Source organism: Melozone crissalis, unplaced genomic scaffold (genome assembly GCF_028551555.1).
Source record: "Melozone crissalis strain CALT ecotype California unplaced genomic scaffold, PUWL_Pcris_2 ptg000095l_1, whole genome shotgun sequence".
Taxonomy (NCBI): Eukaryota; Metazoa; Chordata; class Aves; order Passeriformes; family Passerellidae; genus Melozone; species Melozone crissalis.
In genome coordinates this window covers 483593-495962 of record NW_026535872.1, presented here as the reverse complement: position 1 = coordinate 495962, position 12370 = coordinate 483593, and positions in this window count along the sequence as shown.

Sequence of the window (12370 nt, the reverse complement as noted above, 5' to 3'; positions counted from 1 at the left end):
AATTTCAAAATAATAATGATTCAGAGGGAGGGGGTTTACATTTTCTATTTCAAGGGAGTCTCCTGCCTTCCTTAGCGGACATCTGTCTTTCAAACTGAGACAATGCCCTGGAAAACTCAGGCAGGTGAGGAGGAAGTCAGTGTCCCTTTCCCCTTCTCTCCTGCTCCATCTCCCATCCCAGCACGGCCCCCAGCTGCAGGACAACCTCGGTGCCAAGACTGTCCTGCAGGGGATGGACTGGGGGGATCTCCTTCCCCTTCCCTGTGGCACGGAGGCAAATTTTGTCATGGTTAACAGTTGTCTGGGGAACTTTGCTATTGTGAAGTTTTATTTATTGCTACAAGCATTTTTACAGCTTGTGGGTGGACCATGTCAACTTATGAGGTATTGTTTTTAAGATGAGTTCTTTAAAGGTAAAAATTTTTATAATTCACTGTTAAAATAATTTTTATCTCTTGAAATACAGACCTTCTCTTGGGGATACTGGATTACTTCTTTTTTCCTGTTTAAAGTTTTATGAAATTACAGTTATTTTAACATTTGTTTATTTTAGTATGAAGGTTTTTGTTTAACATAAATTTGAATATTTTAATAGGTTTATGTTTTTTAATAAAAAAGAGTTTTTTCTTTATAGTTTTTAAGAGGATTTTAGTTTTAATATTAAGATATTTTATCTTCTTTTTTATTTGGGATTTAATTTCTTCTTTACTGACTTTGATGGCTTTATATTTTTTTTATATGCTTATATTTTGGTTTTTTCTTTTACTTGAGGGAGGATTGAAGTATTGAAAGGATTAACACCTGACTTGCCAGTAACTTGTGGTGGGAGATGTGATTGGGTTGTTTTAGGATTGGTTTTATGGTTCATTTTAGAGTTTTTTGTGTTTAATTTTAGTTGTAGGCTTATTTTTTTATGGGTTTCGGTTGCAGGGGTTTCTGGTTTTAGTTCTGTTGGGGGAAGGGGACTTGATGGTAAGATTTTAATAGATTTGACTAGTTTTTTCTGGTTGGGGATTTGTAGCCTCTTTTGTTTTCCTGTTTGGGAGTTGTTGGGGTTTGGTTTGGTTCGAATGGGGCCGATGGGAAGGGGCAGCCTGGGGAGGGGGGAAGGGGCTCAGCCCACAGCAGGGTTGCTGGGTTTGGTTTGGTTTGGTTTGGTTTGGTTGAGATGGGGGCCTGGGCCAGGGCCTGCTGCTTCTTTGCTGACTGGAAAAGAATGAGGAGGTTCCTGGGTTTTTTCATCTTTAACATTCGTGCTTCACAGAGGCGTGTTCAGTGTCTCAGTAGTTTAACAGATTGTCAGTAACACAAGAAGTTTTGTATTACTTTGTAAAATTCTTCTCTTGTCAAACTATGACAGACATTCAATCAACAATAAACACTTCTCAAAGCATTGACTTGGCCCATTAAACTTCACAAAGTCTAAGCCTGTTCAATGTAATGTTAATCAAAATTTACAGGAGCACAGAAAAAGAAGAAGACACAGAAAGCGATAAAGGCAAAAAAGATACAGAGAGGCACACACACAGCTACCAACTCCTGGATTCCAGCAGTGCTCAGGTGGAAATTCCAAGAGGAGGTAGGGTCAAGGTGTGTGCTTGCCTTGTGGTCAGCCTTCAATACGCGTTGGTCTCCCTGGGCCCTTTCCTCAGATGGGATTTGGGCTCATTTGGTCCCTCAGGAGCTGGGCTGGGGCTGCAGAGGTGGCTGTGGAGCATTGCCGGTGCTGTGCCAGGGACTGGCAGACAACTGGGCTGGGATAGAGGCTCTGGGGGGATTGGGGTTCCAGGGCAGGGCAAGGCTGGACCTGCCCTTTCATCCCCCATACATGCCATGTTTTGTGCCAACAATCTCTTCCAGTCTCTCATAAAAGGCAATGTTGGAGATCAAATCCCAATTCTGGCCATGGGCACCTGGAGGAGAAGGATAGTTCTTTTCCATAGCAAGTGAAGCACAGAGACCCAGTGTTTCAGCAGCAGATGAGAAGAAACCCTCAATATGCCATGGTCAGCTGGACCAGTAAGGGGGCTCAGGAGGCGAAACCAGCCAGACCTGTTCCATGTTCCCGTAGTTTTATGCTGCCCTACAGTGTCACAATGACACCTTGGTTCCATGAGGCCTTGCAGTGTCACAATGGTCCCACTTATTCCATGAGGCCTTGCACTGTCACAATGGTCTCCATGGTTCCCCAGGCCCCACAATGTCATGTGGCTCCTCTGTTCCATGAGGCCTGCAATGTCACAATGGACCTTTGGACCCTGGAGGTTTGCAGTGTTACAATGATCTCCTTTGGCTCCACAGTGTCACTATGGATCATTGATGACAGGAGGCCCCTCTGTGTCACCCTGGAGCTTTGATTCCATGCAGCCCTGCAGCGTCACAACGATGTCTTGGTTTCATGAGGCCCCACAGTATCACAATTGTCCTCTTGGTTCTGTGGGGACCCCCAGGGTCACAATGGTCTAACTGGTGCCATGAGGCCTCACAGTATCACAACGCTTTCCTTATTCCATGGGGCCTCATTGTATCACAATGGTCTCTGGGATTCCATGAGTCTCCTCAGTGTCACAATGGTCCCCTTTGTTCCAAGAAGCTGTGAAGTCTCTTAATGGTCTCTCCATGGTTCCATGAGGCCTTGCAGTGTCACAATGGACCCTTGGCTCCATGGGGTCTTGCAGTGTCACAATGGCCACTTGGTTCAATGATACCCAAAAGTGTCATAATGTTCTCCAAATTTTGAGGAGTCCCCACAGTGTCACAATAGACCCTTGGTTTGATGGGGCCCCTCAGTGTCATGAAGATCCCTACATTCCATAGAGCCACTGAGTGTCAGTGTGGTCCCCTTGGTTCCATGAGGCCCAGCAATGTCACAGTGGTCTCCATGATTCCATGACGCCCCACAGTGTCACAATGGTCCCATGGTCTCACAGGGCCCCATAGTGTCACAATGGTCCCTTGGTCCCACAAGGCCCTACAGTGTCACAGTGGTCCCTTGGTGTCACAGGGCCCCACAGTGTCACAATGATCCCTTGGTTCCATGGGCCCTGTGCTGCTGCATTCCCCCCTCCCCTTCTCAGGCCGCCCTGCCAGCTGAGAAATGCTCCTTGGGGCTCAGACTTGGCCAACAGCCCCTGGGCTCAGCTCCTCTGCAGCTCATCACAAACACTGTCTGCTCCAGGCACTGCTGCTGCCCAAACAGCTCCTGGTTTCTGTAGGAACAGCCTGGGAACTGGTTTTGTTCCCTCAGAGGCACAACATCCCTGTTCTCACACTGACAAAGAAAGCTGTTGGTGCAAAGTGCAGCCAGAATGAACCATTGCTGGGACTGAAGCCCCTCTCTTGGGGCCCTACAAACAGCGCTCCAAAAGGAGCCCTTGGAGCTCTCCTGGGCCAGTGACTCCCTCTGAGTGGGGCCTCTCCCAGCTGGGAACTCTCCCGTTTGCTGCACTCGGGGATCCCGAACAACGACGGAGCCTGGGCCGATCCCCCCACTCCTCCAGGCTCAACCCTTTGTCTGCTGGGGAGATGCCAAAGGATCCACAGTGAGCATTTCCTGCCCTCAGGGGAATTTCTTGCAGGTGCCTTGCACTGACTCTTTGTGTCTGTGTGCACACAGGACTGCGTGTGCTGGGGAAATGTGGCAGAAATGCTGCTCTCTGAGGGGTTTGAGATCCTTGGATAGCTGAGTCAGTCAGGCCTGTAAGTGAGGTCAAGTCACAAGGTCTAAGTGAAGTTAAACGCTGTTAAGAGTTGTTCTTTTGCTTACTTGTTTAATATAAGTTATAAGTAGAGTTAAATATTGTTAAATGTTAGTCCTCTGTTAAACTTCAAAGTCATAGTTATAAGTTAGGTCAAATACTGTTAAGTGCTGTCCTTTTCCTAAATTGTGAAGCTGAAGGTATCAGTTAAGGTTATGTTAAGTCCTGTTAAGTTTGAGCTCTGAAAGCTTTTGGGCCGTATTCCTCTTATCCTTGTCCTCACTCTCCTTTTGTCACACACACACACAGAGGGACAGTTCTTCGTTCATTTCTGGTTTGATTGCTGGGATTTGGTTTGGTTTTGTTGTTGCTTTGTTTCCTTGGTGTGCCTGAAGTGTCCAGTCAGGAGCAGAGTGACTCTTGCCATGGAACTTTGTTCTGCTTTCCCTTAATATTAAATCTGGTTTTTGCTGATCCCTTGCTGGGGATTTTTTCAGCGCCCTCAAGCCCTCATTGGTAGCAGGGTGAAGGAGCCCTGGCCCAGTCTCTTGCCCTGGGGGACACGGGGACACTGCCAGGAGGTTCCTGTCCCCCTGTGCCACCCCCAGGGCCCCGTCCCCCTGTCCCCGTGTCTGGCTCTGGGGTCGATCTCATGGAACATCCTCTGGGGGAGGCTGCGGCGCCAGGGGCAGGGGGACCCAGGGGGACAGGGCACCCTGCTGTGCACGAGCAGGGTTGGACTGCTCTGGGGGGAACTGTGAGGGGGGCTGGTGCAGAGTGACCTCCCCAGTGACCTCACACAGCACCTGTGATGTCACACAGCCCCTGTGATGTCACACAGCCTTCCTCTGATGTCACACACCAAGCGGCCATTGTGACACTGTGAGACCCCATGGTCTTACAATGGTGCCAAAATCCCTTGTGACGTTGCAAGGCTTCATGCAACCATGGACAGACCACTAGGACACTTGACAGCCTCATGGAACCAAGGGGCCATTGTGACACCCTGGGGCACCATGGAATCAAGGAGTTCATTGTGACATTGAAGGGACTCATGGAATCATGGAGACCATTGTGAGACTTTGGGGCCTCGGGAAACCAAGACGATGTTCTGACACTGCAGGGCCAAATGGAATCAGTGAGACTATTGTGACACAATGAGGTCCCATGGAAGAAAGTAGAGCATTCTGACATTGTGTGGCACTGTGGAACCAAGGATCCATTGTGATACCATGGAGCCTCATGGAACAAAGGGCACCATAGTGACTCACTGAGGCTCCATGAGACCAAGGGCCCATTGAGAAATTGTGTGGCCTGTGGAACCACAGAGACTATTGTGGTTCTGCAGGACACAATGGACCAGAGAACACAAACAGCTCTGGCTTGTTTGGCATCCTGGGGACCACCTGACTGGTCCAGCTGACCTTGACATGTGGAGGGTCTCTTCTCATCTGCTATTGAAATACTGGGGCTCCATGCTTTCCTTAATCTGTAGAAGAACTGTCCTTCTCCTCCAGGCACCAACGGCCAAAATTGGGAGTTCCACCTCCATCATTCCCTGTTGTGAAAGACAGTAGGAAATCTTTCCTCGATATATTTCATGTGTGGGGAAGAAAGGGCAGGTCCAGCCTTGCCCTGCCCTGGAACCCCAATCCCCCCAGAGCCTCTATCCCAGGCCAGCAGTGTCTGCCAGTCCCTGGCACAGCACAGGCAATGCTCCACAGCCCCCAGCCCAGCTCCTGAGGGACCAAATGAGATTAAGTCCCACCAGGGGGAAGGGCCTAGGAAGACCAAGGGGCACTAAAGGCTGACCACAAGGAGGGCACACATCTTGACCCTACCTCCTGTTGGAATTTCCATCTGAACAGTGCTGGAATCCAGGAGTTGGTAGCTGTGTGTGCACTTCTCTAAATAATTTTTTCTCTCCTTCTGTGTCTATTTCTTCTGGTTTTATCCTCTTGCAAATTTTGATTAACATTAAATTCAATAAGCTAAGCGTATGTGAAGATGAATGGGCCAAGATAAAGCTTTGAGAAGTGTTTTGTGTTGAGTAAATGTCATGTTAAACCGTTTGCCAATATTTCTCTGATATTCTAAAGTTCCCACTAAAGGCTGTTTGGTTGTTTGGAGCTCCTGAGAATCTCATGATGGTATTTCAACAGGGAGTGCAACTCAGAGTACACAAACATTTGTAATTCCTTTAAAATGTCTCCTTGAGAGAGTTTTCTACTGAATGGGGGTCAGGGCTTGTGTGTCCTGCTTGGCACAGCCCAGGCAGGGCTTTCCCAGCCACATTCCACACTCCATTTCCCAGCTGGAGCCGCTGGTGCCTCTGAGTCGTGCTGCCCCAGCCCCAGGGACGCTCTCCTTGTCTGCCCATTCCCCCACGGGATCTGGGCAGGGATGGCCTCAGTGGGGGCTGCTGACATCCTCAGCACCTTGGAGGCTGCTGCTGAATTTCACTGCTCCAGAGGCTTGTTGAGCCTTCAGCTCTTCAGTGCAGGAATTCAGTGTCCCAGGGCTCATTGACATTCATAGAACCTTAACAAGCCAAGCCTCAGGGAATAATTTGATTTTAATTTTCAAATCCTTTGTGGTTAGGTAGATCTCAGTAGTGATCCAAAGTGAATACATATTTAAAAAGACAGTGAGAAAAGATTTTTTAGATCCTGTTTAGTTTTGTTTTCCTGTTAATTTATTGATATGTGCAATCTCCAGCTGACTCCGAATCCAAGTTCCTCCTCATGCAGTATGAATAGTTTTGGAAATCAAGACCCTTCATGGCTGACAATCAATCAGACTCTGTCCCTACCCCCACCCCACCATTTCCCCCATCCAAGCTCTGGCACTCAGAGCAGCCTTGTGCAAATCTGAGCTCCCTCCAGCCCAGGCTGCACCTGCAGCTTTCAGCTCCTTGGCTCCAACTCCCACCTGCTTTCCTTGCAGAAGGAGCTGCCCGAGACCCAGAGGGATGTCCATTTATTTTCAGCCAGCAAAGCCAAGGGAAGGCACAACTCCATCAAATACAGAAGTCATTACTCTGCTGGATATTGAATCCATTTTCCACAGCAGACAGTCTCAGGGCAATGGAAAACACCTTCTGTGCCCAGCACAGATCCCATGGTCCCCCCAAACCCTCCCTGCTCCAGTTCTGCCCAGATTTGCTCTTTGCACACATGAGTCACACACTGAAGTCAGGAGCTCCCTCCATGGCCAGAGGGAGGAAAAGAGAAAAAGGGGATGAAGAGCTCTCCTGTGCAGAGCCAAGGTCCAAGTGTAGCCTCTGCAGTGGGAACCACAACTCATCAGGTTTGTGTCCTTTGGGCTCAGGGACTGATGACACTCAGAGGCACAGAAAGGTTTCTTGCCAACAAACAGAATTTGAACATTTGAACAGTTTAATAACCATCACAGCTCTTCCCTCAGCTCTCTGGAATGTCCCAGCAGCATCTGACATATCCCCCATTCCCCAGGGATTTCTGCACATGAACAGTTTGAGAAAAAGACATAAGGTAGTTGTGCGACAGATAAAAACACAATTAAAATTATATTTATTATATATTTTTTTGAACTTAAGAAATATTGGGCAATTTCTTCCAGCTCAAAGCATAAAGCCAGTCAGTTGAGAGGAACTTGAATGACCAGAGAGCATCTAGAGGAGGAAATCAGAGAGCAGTAGAAGTACATAGATCCACCTGCTGTAAAAGAAGAGATGTCCTTAGACATGGCCATTTCAACAGAAGAGCTGAAAACACCTGAAGGAAAAGGGAGAAGAAGTAATAAACGGAATATTGGTGACACCAGTAGAAGGGAAGATCAGTATTTCTCCTCCTGCCATCAGTACACCTCCAGGAAATTCCTGTTCCTCATGGGAAAATTGTGCCATTTCTTAAAAGTACTCAAATGACCCAGATAATAAAGATTTGCTTCTATATGATGAAACTAACAGCTATTAACACCTGTGCCCATTTTCCAGGCAGACATCAGCTGTGTGACCATGAACAGGCAGTGCCAGTTGTGCCCTGAGGTGCCCAGCTGGGATTGGATCTCTCCCAGAGCACCTGAGGGAGAGCAGAGCACCTTGCAAGCTGCAGGTCCCTGACAGACTCACTGGGCTCCTGGCCCATCAACATCTGCTCTGCTCCAGCCTGAAACACGGCCCAGCATGGTGCCGGGATCATAAGAGAGCTGAGGTGTGTGCTGGAATTCAATGCCCTCCCCATCCCACAGCAGCCCTGCATTTCCCTCCTGCAGCCTTGGTCTCCAGCCCAGCCACGGAGGCTCTTTGGGCTCTGGACTGTTCGTGCAGCCCCCAAGGGCAGCTGAGCTCTGCCTTTGGCACAGTCAGGCCTGGCCAGCGCAGGCCATGCTCAGCAATTGCTTGTGTGTGCCTGGCCTTGCTGTCAGCCCCGGCAGCCCCGGATGTGTGGCCCCTTCTAGCCCTGTGCTGGCCCAGCCATGGTGGCCCAGCCCCTGTGCAGGCCCAGCCCAGGCCAGGAGCATTGCGGCTGGGAACGGCCCCTGTGCTGTGGTGCCCACAGCAGCCTTGGGGCTCTGTGCCCCATGGCCTCCCTGCTGGGCAGCCTCTGCCAGCTCCTGCAGAGCCCGTGGCACCTGTGGGGCTGCACAGACAGCCCTGCCCCGGGCTCTGCCATCCTCTGGGCCAGCAGAGAAGCCAGCCAGGGCTGGCCATGGCTGAGAACAGGCCCTGAGCCCCGCAGGAGGATGGAGCTGGGCCACAGCCAAACTCAGCCCAGGCCAAAGCTGGGCTCAGCAGCCAGGGCTGCCAAGGGCTGGGCACAGAGCGTGGCGCTGACAAATGTCCTCGGCCCCCTCCCTGCTCTGTCCATGCCACGAAGGGCACAAAGCAGCCTCCTCTCTGGGCCACTTGCCTGTTTGCAATGCCTTGCACAGGCGCTGGCCCTGCCCCACAAGGCCTGGCCTGAGTCCTGCCCCTGCACGCTCAGCCAGGCTGAGATGGACACTGATGGTTTCTGGGCCAGGCTCTCTGAGCCCAGCCCAGCTTCCTGCAAGCTCTGCCAGCTGCCCTGAGCTCTGGGCAGCACCAAGGGCCTCTCCCCAGCCCAGCCCAGCCGGCTCTGGCCCCACAGCTCTGCTCAGGCCAGGCTGCTCTGGGCACTGGCCCCATGGCCTCAGCCCCTGGCAAGGGCACAGCAGCAGCTGCAGCTGCCACAGGACTCAGCCCCAGCCATGAGGGAAGGTGCTTGGCCAAGGCCAAAGAAGGCTCCCTGGCTGCCCTGCTCCCCTCGGGCTGAGATGCTGAGAGCTCTGCAGCCCCTGCTGCCATCCCACCTGCCCAGGGCATCACAAGAGCCCCGGCCTTGGGGCCCTCAAGAGCTGCTCCTGCTCCAGGTCCAGCGCCCATCCCAGAGCTGGGGCAGCCATAAAGCTGTGCCCCTTTCTGTTCATTGCTGCTCTGATGGGGATGGATCCTCAGCCACTTGGAGGTTGCTGATGAATTTACTTACTCCAGAGGTCTCTTCTTTCTGGACCTCTTCATTCAGTTCAGGAATTCCATGAGAAAAGCTCATAAACATTTGTGCAAAAACACCCAAACAAGAAAAGCCCCTGGGAATAATTCTAAGTTTTAAATTCTTCTGTGGTTAATTAGACAGATTTCTGAAGTTTATTGGAAGTGAATATACTACATCGAAAAAAATGAAGAAAAAATTTTTTTGTCCTGTTTTCTTTTCTGATTTATAGAGTGATAACTGTAACGTCAAATTGATGTTAATCCTCTGAACCTTCTAATGCAGTTTGAACTAATATGAAAATCAAGACCCTTCATGGCTGACAATCAATCACACTTTGTCCCTACCCCCTCCCCACCAGTTCCCTCATCCCTCCCCCGGCACTCAGAGCAGCTGATGAATGGAGTCACATCCAGGGGTGTCCCCAGGGCCCAGGATTGGGGCCAGGTCAGTGAAATCTCTTTATTGCTGATCTGGATGAGGCCATCGAGGGCACCCTTAGTCAGTTCCCTGGTGAGCCCAAGCTAGGTGGGAGTGTGGCTGTGCTAGAGGGCAGGAAGCTCTTCAGAGGGATCTGGACAGGCAGGAGCCATCCATGGGCCCAGGACAATTGGATGAGGTTCATCAAGGCCAAGGGCCACGTCCTGCCCTGGGCTCATAACCACCCCAAATCCCTGGCTGTGCCATGCCCCTGGTCCCCACAGCCTGTCCTGTTTCCTTCATCCCTGCACTGCCAAGGACTTTCTGGGACAAGGGAGCTCTGCTCTGGGGATGGAGGGAGGTCCAAGTACCACCACAGGACTGGGAACCACAACTGATCAGGTTTGTGTCCTTTGGGGGTCAGGAACTGCTGAGACTCAGAGGCACAGAAAGTTTCTCTTCATGGCCAATGGACCACAGTTGAACAGGACACAATTTAATAACAATCATGCTCTTGTCTGAGCTATGTGCAATGTCCCAGCAGTGTCTGATGAGTGCACCATCCACAGGTGATTTCCATACTAAAAGTAATTTAGACATTCATGGTTCTGTGATAGATATAAACACAATTAGGTTCTTGTATCAGGATGCTCATCCTGGAGTGGGTGCAAAACAGCTCCAACAATTCCTGATTTGCAAAGTTGTCAGTGGTGGATGGAGAAGGGAGGTCAGGCTGCTCTTGGTGTTGAGGAAATGCTGAAACCAGCCTGACTCATTTCATCTCCTCATGCCCTGGCTGATCTCCCCTCTTTCCCCTCCCACTCCTTGGCTTTTGTCTCCCCCCCAGCCCTGTGGGAGAACCTGTGAAGGGCCTGGCTCTGTGTTCTCCATCCCCTCCTTGGTGGCACTGCCAGGCTGGGATGAGGAGCCCCTCAGCCTTCCCTGCTCTGGGCTGGACCAGCCCAGCTCCCTCAGCCTCCGCTCACAGCCCAAGGGCTCCAGCCCCACCTTGGAGGCCCTTCCCAGACCCTGCTCCAGCTGCCAGACATCTTTCCTGCCCTGGGAACCGAAACCAGGCCCCAGTAACCTGGATAATCCACATCCTTGTGGTGCTGGTCACACAGCCCTGGCCCCTTGTCCCCTGTCAGGCTCTGGGGTGGATCTTGTGGAACATCCTTTGGTGGAGGCTGTGGCTCCAGGTGGGCTGGGGGGATCCCGGGTGACAGGGACCCTGCTAGGCATGGACAGCATTGGACTTGTTGGGAGAAACTGTGAGGGGGAGCTGGGGCAGAGTGACCAACCCAGTGACCTGACACAGCCCTGCTGGGATGTCACACAGCCCCTCTGGGATGTCATAGCCAACTCTGTGATGTCATAGTCTGCTCCGGAGTGTCAGACACCTGCCCTGTGATGTCACAGCCTGCTCTGTGATGTCACAGAGGCAGTCTATAATGGCTTTTTGATGACTGCACATAACCCACTCTGTGATGTCGCAGCCCACTCTGTGACCTCATGTTACCAGATGATAAATTGTCTCCACCAGCTGAGCTGACACCTGGAGCTTGTTCTCCACAACCCCAGGTCTGTGGAAACCACACAATGCCCATTGTGTGAGAAGGGGAACTGGAAGTTCAGCAGCCTCAGTGTCCTTCCAGCTCAGCCAGGCCCACTGGAACATTGGGGTCCACGACCACCAGGATCCACCAGAGAGACCCCAGGACAGAACAATGCATGGGTAAAGGGGAGGGGAAATATGTTAATGATTTTGGAGAAATGATTATCATACGTGTGTTTAGTCCAGGACAATCAATGAATATGTGTGCAAAATACAGAATATAAACAGAAACTTTCCTGCTCTGAACCTGCAGGGCTTTGGGAGGAGCTGTCCCCTGTGAATCCAGCTGAATAAAGAATGCTGCTGCTAAATGCTACATTGGGGTTAAGGAGTTTTCTGTTTTACTGAATTTTTGGTAACACTCCCACTGCCAAGGAAAGCTCTGTGTGCTGCTGTTCACAGAGAAGGGATGGTGGCAGATGTGGGGCTTGGAGGCTGCCTGGGGCACAGTGCCCATGCAATAATCATGTTTTCAATGTTCTGTGAAAGAAGGAGGGGCAGCAACAAAACTTCTACACTGGAATTATGAAGGGCAGACTTTGGCCTGTTTAGGATGCAGATTTGGGGAGTATCAAATCAGGTCCTGATTTTTTGAAGGGAAACAGCACTTAAAAACAAAAGGGCCAGGAAGGATGGACACAATTCAAGAAAGTAATTTTAAGGGGGAAGGAGCAGCCTGTCCCAGTATGGCAAACGATGAGCTAGAAAAGTATATGACTGGCCTGGTTTCCCATGGATTTTTTGTGGGAATTAAGGGATAAAAGGGACCAGAAACTTATGAAGTGTTTAAGGATGTTGTTAAGTTATACAGAAAGAAAAGTTGAGAGGCGAAAGATCAATTAGAGCTTAATCTGCTGGCTTCTGTAAAAAAAATTAATAGCAAAAGGAGGGAGAAGGAGAACCTCTACTCTTTATTGGACGCAGTGGAGAATAGAGTAACTATATGCATATATATATGCATATATATATATATATATATATATATATATATATATATATATATATATTTATAATGAGGCTGAACCACTTAGCACCTTGTTTATTGCAATTTTCAATACTAGGACAGGTTTTCCTCAGGACAAGTGTTCTCCTGAGCTGGTAGATGGGGACAGGGAGCAGAACAGCCCCCTGGAATCCAGGAGGAA